This window comes from Crocodylus siamensis, chromosome 1, assembly GCF_052110815.1.
Source record: "Crocodylus siamensis isolate JL-2025a chromosome 1, ASM5211081v1, whole genome shotgun sequence".
Taxonomy (NCBI): Eukaryota; Metazoa; Chordata; order Crocodylia; family Crocodylidae; genus Crocodylus; species Crocodylus siamensis.
The window spans coordinates 251,154,588-251,167,477 of record NC_143395.1 but is presented as its reverse complement, the minus strand read 5'-3'; the positions used below and the strand labels follow the sequence as shown (position 1 = coordinate 251,167,477).

General features: G+C 40.5%; 1 long non-coding RNA gene across 2 annotated transcripts in view; it reads left to right on the top strand.

The window, feature by feature from the left end:
• Positions 1–7,357, top strand: part of LOC149874345 (uncharacterized) — a 96,553-nt gene extending 89,196 nt beyond the window's left edge. For both annotated transcript variants that reach the window (XR_016439927.1, XR_016439926.1), the window contains one exon: positions 5,536–7,357. This is a non-coding gene — a long non-coding RNA (uncharacterized LOC149874345). The remainder of the gene's footprint in view (positions 1–5,535) is intronic.
• Positions 7,358–12,890: the final 5,533 nt, after the last annotated feature.

Below are 12,890 nucleotides of genomic sequence, written 5' to 3'. Positions count from 1 at the left end.
CTTGGAGATATACTCAAGAAAACATGTATTTGCCAAAGGTATCACTGTTGTGTTCAAAACCACATTCATTCTAATTCTAATATCTTTCTAAAAAGAACTGATGATACAGCATGTCCGAAACACATGACCAAGCATTGCCTGCAGTATATCACATCTCCAGCATGTGTCTACTATACATATATTCAATTTCAAAGTTTATAGAGAGTCTAGTGTAGACCAAAGATTCTCTTTTGGTGTATAAGATGAAGTCTAAGATCAATCATTGATGTTTGGATAGCGTGAATTGGTGATTTCTACAAGGATTACTATCTCCCTCCCTGCCTGGTTCCTGAACAATCTTTTTAGGAAGATAGACAAATATTTTGTGGCTTTGTTATGTCTTAAAGATCATAGAATATTACAAAAGTATTCATACTAATGTTTTAAACTACTGAGAAAATATGTACAACGATATGATGATAAATTTGACTATGAACATAGAAGCTTTACAGATTATATCAGAGGAAACATTCTACCAAGTATTTTGTATTATATAAAATAATCCTGTTTAGATACAGCAATAATTCTGATCATTATTATGGTAGAAAAAACAAAATAATATCTATGTTTTACAAATATTAATTAATCTTCTCTGTATTTGGTTAGTTTAGCTCCAATCATTTTTTTTTTTCTATGAAGGAAATAGTTGAGCAGCCACTTGGAAATAATGGTTGTCTTTGATGTTAAACTGGGGTGTCAGATATCATAGTAACAATCTGACATTACAGGTAGGCCCTGGTGATGGTAATAGTAGGTACATATTTATTTTGTACCAAAAATATCAATAACCTGTTTAATATAATCTTATCAATCAAATTTGTGGACTAAAAGGTAACAAAGGTTCTGTGGAGTGATACATGGAACAAAGTTTTCCAATATGAGTAATTGTGTACAAATCTGACCCTTGGAGGGAACTCTATAAATTCTAAGAATCCATTATTAGTTTATCTGTGGAACAATTAGTTGTCACATATATGATTTTTGTTTGTTTAGATTAGAGAAAGTAATAATTAAAAAAAAAAAAATTCAGTATGTAACCCCTTTGGCAGACTCACTGGATCATACCGTCTATCCCTATAGCTCAGTGAAAAAGCCACAAAGAAAGAAAGAAGAATTAATCTCTAGGACTAGGGACAGACATTATATATAACCTGGTTTAAGTGATCAGAAACTGGTTTAAACCAGTAACAGGACAGATTTTCAGTGCACATAAACCAGTCTGAAAATAGCTGAAACCAGTTTAAGATAAACCTGGTCGAATACAGTATCAGAATTAACTTATTTGGGTTAAACCAGTTTATGCAATGTCTCTCCCAGACCCTCTGCTGTTTTAAGCTAAACCAGACACCCCAGCATCCCAACATGCTCTCTGGGGTGGGTGAGACTGTCGACTCTACAACAAAGTGACCCATCCCCTCTGCTCCCTGGCTGCAGCTCTGGCAGAGACTTGCAGACACAGTAGGGTCTGCTGGCTTCACCCTGCCCCTCTCCCCACTCCCTCCCTTTCACCACTTGCTGCTTAAGCAGAGATCCTTCCCTCCTCACCCCCACAGCACAAACTGTAGCCGGCATGTGGTATGCTAGCTAATGCTGTGTAAGACAGATAAGACAGTGACCACTTTAGGGCTTTTTGATGGTAATCAGCAGCTCATATGGTAATGTCCCTGCATTCCTTCCTTTGGAAAAAGCGGTTTAAGAAGATCTTGTAAGGAGCGAGGCTTTGTTTTCTGATGGGGTGTTAAATGCTGATAGCAAAGCTGATAAATGCTCTGTTATCAAGGGTGGGGAGGGCCCCTCCCTAATCAAAGTGTCTTGCTGGGACCTGGCCATGTCCCTCTCAACTCATCCCAGAGGAAGAGAAGGGAAGGCTGCTCTAGCCCTGCCCGGCTTCTAGCCTGAGCCACCGCAGGCATGTACCTGCATTTTTGGGATGACAAGGGAATGTCTATCCACCTCCAAATCAGTTCAAACTTTGCAGGTTAGACTAAACTGAAAAGATTGAATCAGTCAGGCTCAGGCTGTTTGAATATCGGTCCCTAGCCTATCTGCCTAGAAGAAGTGTCCATCAAATTGGGAGGAGATAGAGTGTATTTGTAAGTGTTAGCAAGCAGATGTAGAAAGAATAAATTGCATTCACAATCTATGATTAAATTTGTTCTCTTTATCCAAATGTGTGGATGATAGTTTAACATGACAAAAACATTGTCCTATAATCTCCACAATTAAGGTCTAGAGGCTGGCAATATCATTCCTGCATTTTGGAAGAATCCCAATTTCAAAGCTAGTTTTGCCTCATTTATCACACAAGATATAATTGCTATGCATTCCCTCAGTGCAGGGCTTTAATATACTAGTGTTTATGATAATAATGCTCATCAGTATCCATGAAACACAGGATACATAGGCCTCATCTGTGTTTTAGGATCAAGATTAGGATCTATGCTTTAGGACCATAACTTAAAATCTATCAAACAATTATTTAAAATATTATCATAAATGAAAATACTGTATATGATGAAAAGTAAAAATACAGAGGGCTTTAGCTGGCTGTACTGAGGGAAAAAAACAATGTTTAAAAGAGCTGGAACAGCTTCCTAAATGTTTTGCCTCTCAGGCCAGCTTACAGCTACCTCTCTATAGGTAAGAAATGAGAAATTTTAAGGCCAATTGAACAGTAGATTCTCCAAATATATCACAATTATGGAAACATCTGTGCTAAATAACATAATGTAAATCCATTATGAACATTCATGGTGTTAAATAGTACTCAAGATTCCTCATTTCTCTCCTGGATGGATATATCTAAAATATACGCTAAAAATATCTCAAAACAGGCAAACAAATACTAACCCATTTCATGTGTTTTTCTCTGTGTCCAGAAAGGAGGTAATTTAATCTCTTCCACAATTAACATATATTTAAATAATATTATTGTGCCTTGTGTTAGGCTTCCAAAATATAGGTATTACAACTCCATGTAATTATTTTTAATCCAATATCTTAAATGTTTCCAGTAGGCATGGGCTTTAACTAATAAGTGGATAATGGACATGTGAGAAGTAATGATAACATAAAGGCATGAGCTGTTGAATATATATATGCATGTCTAATATATTAGATTCCTACCCATTTTGCCTCAAAAGTAAGTGTAGTTTTATTAAAGTTACTTATTTCTGTGTACACCAGCTGCATAGATTCCATTCAGGGAAACTGCATACTGGAGTCTTTGTAACTTCAGTGGGAACTACATGGGAACTACATGGAAGTGAAAGAACATCTGCCCACTGTAGGCTGCAATGAGAAAGGTTTAGCAATGTTGTCAGGAAGACAAGCATTACAGTTTCCAAGTCAAAATATTTTGGAATGGCCTATTTCAGGATTTTCACTCTGTATAAAATACATTTCAAAATGTTAGAACTTCATCAATAATAGGAAATTCAGCAATTTTACCAGTGGATTTAGGAAAAGAGGTAGGTGGACTTTTAATTTAATGATGTCTGTATTATTTCATTCAGATTCTCTTTTTTAAAAAGGAGATCTGTAATTGCAATCTGGGCTGGATGCTAGCATCATCACAGCTGCAGAGGAATCCTGACCTTATCAATTTAAATATTCTAGACAGGCAGAATTGGCTTTCTTCACTTAATTGACTGGAAAATTCTCCCAATTTTCCATCTTTTCTTATCAGACCTCTTAGTAATATATATGTATATATGTCCATAATTTAGTTTGCCATGTTAGTCTGAAGTCAAGTAGAAGGCAGGGTAGATTTTCACTTTATAGTCTAACCAAATTTTATGGGTGTGTACAGATATTAAACTGAGGGTGCTGATAGAAGTGATGGTTTGTTGTGTAACCAGGACCCTAAGATGCTCTACAGCCATGCAGTGACAGAAGTGAACATCTGCAGAACACTTAATGTCCAGTTGTGCAGTAATCTGAACCCTTGTTTCATGGGAGTTCAAATGAAGGTGCTTTAAAGTGGAAAACCTTGGGCTGAAGGAGCCCAGCCCTGCCCCCAGTCCTGGGACCAGTATAGCTATGTAACTGAGACAAGTAAAGGGGTGAGGTGGGGGGCAGGGCAGGGCTGGGCTGAAGCAGTCCAGCCCTGCCAATGGTTCTGGCTTCATAATGGGAAAGAAGGGATAGGAGGGACTTTAGTCTAGGGTTTTCCCAGCCTGAGCTGGAGGGTGGGGCAGGTGGATTGGAGCCCCTCCAGCACAGGCTGGGTAAATTCCAGACTCCCTTTGCTCCCTCTCCCTTCACCCATCCATCCTGAAGAGAGCACCAGAGCTAGGAAAAGGGAGGGGTGGGGCTAGGGGAGAGCAGCTTCAGACACATTGGAGCTTAATTGGAGCTCAATTCCCCAATGTCCCGGACTCAACAGCCAGCATCTGTTGGGTCGAGGGGAACACTGCAACTTATGGTGCTTCCTGTGAAGCACCATGAGTTACAGAAGGGAGCCAGCATGTTTATCAGAGCCCTTACATTGGTCTAAAAGACTGTAGATGGATCTAAACGTATAACTGTACAGAAATTCACTACACATAGACCAGTCTAAAAATGGTGCCAATTACCTAGAATAGATCACATCTGAGGTGCATTAAATCAAGATCAATTCAGGTTAGACCAATATATTGTTCTCCTATAAAGTCAAGTTAAATTGCTGTCCTCTGGCATCCCACCATACTTTGTAACTTTTCTCCCCATCCCTCACTGGTGGAGAGGTAAACTAGTACTTGGTCTGTGCTTAGCTGATCTGGCTGAGTGCCCAATAGGCCCCTCTCCTAGACCGTCTCAGCACTGAGGAAGCATCACCCCTCTCGCTTGCATTTACATTTTCACAAAAGCTTGTGCTGCATATATCCCTAAATATAAATACATACATACATAGAATTTAGAGGTATGGAAGATGCAGCACATGTTCTTGTCTTTTCTTTCTGTTTAGTTTGTGTCTCTGTACAGGTCTTTTTCTTATTTTGTGTTTACAGTGGTGTTGCTGTAATACAGCTAGCAAAGTATGATGATTGTAATGGAAGCTACAGTGAATTCTAGATCATATATGTAAACAAAGGAAAAGTTCAAACTGTTATTAGAGCTCAGACAAATGATAATAGTTTCAGAGCAGAAATCAGTTTAACTGTGCTTGTGCTGCTCCAATGTACTGCTAATACAGCCACTCATAAGATTTTGCAATGCAGGTTTTCTTCAACCGGTCAGTATAGCACTGAGATACATTTTGTAGAACTCCATCAAAGTCAAAAGCATTCACAAAGGTGAAAAACTAGGAAGCAGGAGAGCTGCTGCTTTCCAATTTGATTTATCTGAGGCCAATGTATACTGAAGTGGTGATGTCAGTGGGATACTTGCTCTTCGTGTAGGATAAAAGGAATAGATTAAAATTCCTAAAAGATAATGGCTGTTACAGGCAGCACTTTACTGGAAACAGTAAGAAAAATAAATAACATGTTTCATAATGCAAGTTTTCATCTACAGGTCAGCACAGTACTGTGAGATGCATCTTGTGGAACTCCATCAAAGCCAAAAGGACTGCATCAAGGTGTAAAGCATCACACACATCTGGCCCTGAAGTTCTTCAATAGACACCCAGAGATATGCAATGATAAAAGGCATGTAGAATTATTCTTTCAGTCCTGGCTGCTTTTTCTGCTTTGAATATGTTGGCTATAATTCTGCTCTGAGTTTCTCTAGTTCAACTCTTTTTTTTTCAGTGAAGTAATCAAGGATCTCTGTAACTGACAGCTCACTTTGTCTTGCTCATGCAGTGAAATGGGGGGTGAAAAGATGATGCCTGATTTTGAAGAAAAACCTGTCTGTGCCTATTCTATTGTAGCGATTGGTTAAGAATGTTTCATTCCTATGAAAATAATGTCAATTTATTACTGCTAATGCTGTCTTGGGTCACTGTCATTTGAATACCAGTTAGTATTTCCAGTCTGTTAAAGGTGTACAATTATAATTTTTCTAGTTATATTAGTGCAGACATTGTGTAACAAATTTGGAACTTGCCTTATTTTGTCAATACACAATACCTAGCTACTACATAACAACTTAATGAGCATGGATTAACACCTACAAAACAACAGACAGAGGAGAGGAAATAATCAATACAGACAATCAACTGCCCCAAGATAGACACAGTCAGTTGCACAAGCACCCATATCACGAGTTTTGTCTGTCTTGTTGAGGTGCGGGTCCCAGAACTGGATGCAGTCTCACCAATGCTGAGAAGAGTCGAGTAGAGCAGGAGAATCACTTCTGTGCAATGGTTTTGCTGGAGATGCATCAATTGATGCATGCCTGCGTATTGTTGGCCCTGCTGGCCACAGCAGCTCATGTTCATAATGTGGTCAATTATTACTCCTAGGTCTGTGGTGGCAAGTGATGGGGGATCTTCAGTCCTGCTGCCTGATGACAGGCAGCAGTTGCACAAGCACCCATGTCATGAGTTTTGCCTGTCAGCAGCTAGGAGTGCAAGGCCCCAGAACCCCCCTGCACCTATCTCCTTGACAGCTAGCAGGCTTAGGCGCCACAGCAGGGCCTAGCAACCAGGCCTGCAATAGTTTCCCCTCTCCTGTGACCCAAGATAGACACAGTTGTACAAGCACCCATAGACACAGTTGTACAAGCAGCCATGACGCATGAAGTTTTGTCCATCAGCAGCCAGAGTTTCAGGGCCCCAGAACCCCTGTACCTATCTTCTTGACAGCTGGCAGGCTTTGTGGCCTCAGCAGGGGCTACCATCCCTGCAGCTTTCACCCTGCTGTGCCTTAATATACACAGTGTCACCTATGTCACAAGTTTTGCTTGTCTTCAGCTTGAGGTGCAGTTTCCCCCGAACCTCTGCACCAATCTTCTTGAAATTTGGCAGGCTTTGTGGCATCAGCAGAGGCTAGCATACCTGAAACAGTGTCAAAACGGCAAATGGTTTGACTTGCCTCATTTTGTTTCGAGGCTGTTTCGATCATATCTGTTTCATTTTGATTTTGAAGTTTCGACCTCAAAACAGGTCAAAACAGCATTGAAACAAAACTGGTGGCAAAATTTTGCACAGCCGTCATGTCCAGTGACTTAATCTGAATTAACTCCTGCCAGTGTAAGTTTCCCAATCTCTACACCCATTCCACACGTAACATAACCCTAGTTGCCAAATGAATCTTGTTCCTCAATCTCTCACATCAAAGCCCTGAATGAGGCAGCTTCCCTATACTTGGTGTCAGTTTGGTCTCTTTCTTTCTAATCCATATTCCGGCCTCAGTTAGAGCTCTGTCTCTGTCAGGCCCACAGTTTACACCCTAATCAGTACCTCTTAGGCATGGAGCCCTTAGCAGCCTTAGCTTTTTTCAGTGCCTTCCTTGGGAAGCTGATGTGGCCCCCTTATTCCTCTTCAGCCCCCTCCCATGCCTCACAGCCTACACACACTCAAAACAAAAACATAACTCATCTCCATGTGAGACTCTCCTTGAAGAACTCCTTTTTTCAAGATCTTGGCAAAAAGTATCTCTAGCCCAGAGCCTGGTCTATATTCCCACTTACTCCTCGTTCTGGTTGCCTGATCCCTTCTCTTTGACAATAGAGCACAGATACTGCTAACTAGGGATGTGCCAGATTTCTACAGGTGTTTCATTTTGAAGCTGTTTCAAAGTGTTTTGAGCTTGAAACAGTGAAATTGAAATGAAACAAAAGGCTTCAAAACAGATTTGAAACAAAATGATGGCACTCAGAATGTTTTAGAAGTTTTGAAACGTTTCGAGTTTTGAAGCAGCAAAAGTGGTGGGAGGCAGGGGAGAGCCAGGGCTGCACTCTGAGTGGCTCTGCCAGCCCCATGGAGATCAGCCCAGCAGGGAGGGCCAGTGGCACAACCACTCTGAGCCCAGTGCTGATTCCAAGCACAGCCCTGGCCAGTGGTTGTCCCCACCTCTTGGCACCAGATTCAGCTTCATGGGGCTGCAGAGCCTCCTGCCCCTGGGCAATGCTCATCAGGGCTGCACTCCAAGAGGCTCCGCCACTGGCTCTTCTGCCACCAGGCTGAGCTCAGTGGGGCTGGTGGAGTTGCTCAGAGCACAGCCCTGGCTCTCCCCCACCTCCTGCCACTGGTCTGCACTTTGAGGGGCTCTGCCAGCCACACAGAGCTAAGCCTGGTGGCAGGAGGTAGGGTAGAGCCACTGGCCAGGGCTGCAATTGGAGCAGCTCCGCCACTGGCTCTTCACTGCCTCCCATCAACAGGCTCAGCTTTGTGGGGCTGCGCTCACCAGGGCTGCACTCCAACCAGCTTCACCACTCCCATGGAGCTCAGCACAGTGGCAGGAGGCTCCACAGCCTCATGGAGCTGAGCCTGGCAGCGGAAGGCAGCAGAGAACTGGTGGCAGAGCTGCTCAGAGTGCAGTCCTGGCTCTGAGCACAGCCCTGGCCAGTGGTTCTCCCCTGCTTCCAGGCTCAGCTCCATGGGGCTGCAGAGCTTCCCACCACTGGACTGTGCTTACCAGGGTTGTGGTCTGAGCGGCATTTCCACTGGTTCTCTTGCCATCTCCCACCACCGGGCTGAGCTCCATGGGGCTGGTGGGGATGCTTGTAATATAGCCAGGAGGCAGGGAGAGCCAGGGTTGCACTCTGAAAGACTTCACCAGCCCCACAGAGCTCAACCTGCCTTCCTAGCACTGCTGAACTACTCCCAGGGGTGCAGCCCCCCAGATCTGCATGCAGGATAACAGGAGACTGCGACTGCTGCCTGGGGCCAGTGGCAGCACCAGTCTTCCCAGTGCTGGGCACGTGCTGTGCCCAGCACCAGTCCCAGGTGGCAGTGGCAGCCTCCTGTCATCCTGCTCACAGATCTGGGGGCCCACACCCCTTGAAGGAGCCCAGTACAGTTCCATATAGGCATATACAGTTTTTCCAGAAGTGACTCTGGCCATTTTGTACTTACACGTTGTTCTAGGTCATGTGTATCACTTACTTTCAGAGCATAATCAGTCTGAATTAAATGTATTTCAAGTAAGTTTAAACCACAAAAGATATATTTAGTAGAGATTAAATTTTACCAACCCTAATATCTGGCTCAATGATTTAACTGTAGAGTAATTGCTTCTTTTTATGAGGATTCAAATTAATGAATTCATAATAGCTAGATTTTACAATGCACAGATAGTTTACAGGCTATTGAGGAAGTCATATGATGAAAAATCTTGATGATACTAGTTATCAAGTACTATGAATTATGAAAACCTTTGTTAAAGGAACTTTTACTTTCCAATCCTTCTGACATTTAAGGCAATGCAAAGCCCCCATGACATTGGTAGGTAAAGAAGAAGGCTCTTTTTTTGTAATTAGGGCTACATTAGAAATTCTTCAGATAAAATAGTGTCTGCTTAAAGGCCTTTAATTCTGCATATTGACACGCATATAAGTTCAGTGGTTTTCTTTCCTGAGCTCAAAGCTACAATTATTAACTAAACCATCTTTCAGTTTTATTAAAATAGTGGGGCATAAAATATGAGCAACCTAGCATCAAAAGAAAAAGGAAAAAAAAACCCATAGAAATCAGGAAGGAATGCATCAGATTTTTTTCTTCAATGGAATTTGAATCTTGTTTAAAAAACATACTAAGGCAAATCTCTCCAAATTGTTCATTTAGGAAAACATAGTATGTAAATTGTACAGTGATATTTTAAGTGAAAGGGTATAACTCTATAATTAAAGGTCAAGTGTTACCAGGAAAATATTTAAACTTTGGAAATCATTAACCTCTATACTTGAGAAAAGAAATATTATTTATAATGTGTAAAGGAAGAGACTTTATAAGGCAGGGTAAGTACAGACATTTGGGTAGACTAAAGAAAGGATAGACTGAGTTAAAAATGGCCATGTAGTGTAAGGTAAGTTGGGTGGGGATGTTGTCAGCATCGTGTGCCCCTCTCTCTACTCTTCGGATCTAATTATAACTCAGATCACTTCCCCATCCCTTCCTCCGGTCTTTTTGCTTGGGGAAGCACTGATCTCACATAAAACTGTTGAACATTCCAGAGTGGTGTAGAATGTCAAAATACCTTTGAAAATGAAAATGCTTAGGTAACTCTACTCACCACCACCAACATTTTCCCAGTTCTCCTGTTTGGATAATGATCACCCTATTTGTCTCCCTTTTTTCTTCATGAGAGTATGATCTAAAGCAAACAACCAATCAAAGAAATCACCCTATGTTGGAAATCAAACCTGGAAAATTTCCATCTAGCAAAGAATTCTTGAGAAAGTTATGAACATTTGAAAATAAGCTGTTATCATGCAAGCTACTCTTTAAACCTTTAATATAGATTTTGATATCATATAGCTATTGTCTTGAAACACTATTTAGGCTGCACCCAAACCAGAACACCATATCTGAAACCATTCACATTTTGAGTTTTATGCCTAATTTTTATTTCTAACAATGTACACATGTGTGTTCATGTAATATTTTTTATTCTAGATCTTGTAAAGGTTTATATTTAATTGATCCTGGAGGCCAACATTTAATGCTATTTGCATACATTCAGTGTATTCCCATTGCCTGTAAAATAATTAACTTTGATTTTATTGTACTTTTAGGGATGGTAAAACTGTGATCAAATTTGTCTTTGAAAGAAAACTCTACAAATCCCTTAAAAAAGAAACTGAGGGAAATTTGTAGGAGAAAATATAAAAAGGAAAGTAATAGGCCAGTTACTTATGGGTCACCTACTTAAGAAGAAAAAATAGATTCCAGTGTGGAAAATATTATGACCTTTAATCTTTGGAATATATTAATTTAAAGGGAAATTCATCTGAGACTAACTGTTAGGAACTATAGTAAAAGGAATTTGTATTTTGTAAAGTGTATACCATTGACTTCTGGGGTATTTTGTGGAAAATTCTGGGTCAGCTACTTAAGAAAAAAATCAAGGAAGTCAACAGTATTTTTCTTAAAATAAATGTAACAGAGCAAATAAATCAAGATGCACTATGACCTAGAAAGCAAAAGGGCAAAGCAAGAGGATTCTTACTGGCCTTGGATTCAATTTTTCTTATCAAGATACAGCAGATAGTGGGAAATATTCACCTAAGCCCTTAACAAACACACTGCATAAAAAGGTCTTCAGCCTTATGTATGTAAATTAAATGCTATAAAATGTTATTTGCTAATGAAAATAGTGTTAAAATTCTGCATAGGGACATTAAGAGGAAAAAAAGAAATGGGGAAAGCCTCTGAATTACATTGAATGACCAAAACTTAAAAAAAAACAAAACAAAAGAAAATAACTGACTAGTGAGTGTGAATGATAGTCTTGGGGTACATGCAGACCCAGGGTAAGGTCAATTTAAGTGCCAACCTGTACATATATTTGGGGAGTTTAGATCAAGCAGAAAATGGCTGGCCCTGTCTAACACAGTTCACCAGTTAACCTGATCTACTGAAAGTCTGTACATGTTTGGAGTGTGGCCCCAGGCCTGGGAAAACCTAGGCATTCACTCAATCCAGGGGCTGCACTTTTTCTACCCACCCTCAATCCTGATTGGGTTGTTTCTAGTCTCCTGACCTACCTACCAACAGATCTCCAATCCCACCAAACTGTGTCCCCCAGATATGCCAAACCCTCATGTGGAACCACAGCCCACCCAGTCCATCCTACCACTCCCCACTCTGACATACTTTGATTGTGTTCCTGGTGTGGCTGCTGGCATTGGCACATCTGCACAAGTTGTACCCAATCTACAATCATGCAACCTAAAGTAAGCCGTGTGATTGTAAATTAGGACCCATGAACACCTGAGTATATACCCTTGGAAGACCACTTTTCAAAGGAAGTATGGTGCAGTGGGTGGAGCACGAACTTAGAATTTGAAGGAGATAGGGGCATTCTCATTAGACCAGAAAAGTTACATATATATGAAAGAATCTTTGTGGACATGCAGAAGTAATTCTGGTTTAAATTCAAGGAAAAATTAAACCCATTTTTGTTTTGAGGGACAAAACATCCTCTAATAAGAAAAAAATTCCATGGCTTATTTTTTTCCCTTTAAGTTCTATGGAACTGGAACTTTTTTATAGAAGTGGTGTGCTCCTTCCATAGCAAATCACAAATAGTCTTCTACTGCAGCTACACTCTGTGGGAAACTGCCAGCTTCACTCTGTGCCCAAGAGAGTTGAAAGAGCAAGGAAATGAAGTTGCTTCAGGCTGATTTGAAGATGGGCTATTTATTTTACAAAAATAGGCATTGAAAACCAATTTTCAAGAATGTATCACTCTGTGAATGAAAGCAGAGGTAAGTGCAATAGCTGCATTCTAAATCCTATTCCTCAGATTCAAGGCATTCATTTTGAATTGACTCCCTATAAAGATATGTAATGATTTGCACCTTACTATACACTGGCAAAGGTTATCAGTGAAGGAAGAAAGAGAATGGAGGATCTGAAAATGTTGCATATGAAAAATGATGGAAGCAATTAGATACAAAAGTCCGTATCCCATTTTCTTAGGAATACAGGTCTCTGTGGAAATACAATGCTTCTTTCTCTGTAGGAACTTCCTACTGAAGAGAATCTAATTTAAGGCCTGTCCTGATATTCAAAGCCCTCTATGGGATTGAGAGGAGCGAAAAGGAGAACAGAAAGAAAAATCAAGGCTGCAAGAGCTGTAACATATATGCGGCCTTGAAAGAAAGAAGAAGGAATTTGATTTGGGGAAAAAGACAATAACTTAACAGAAACTGATTTGGGAGATAGGGATATAGAATTGTGGATACAAATTGTGAATTAAGGAAGAATATTTCAAGAGAACAAAAGAGAAAACGAAGTGATTTTTTTGGGTACGATATCA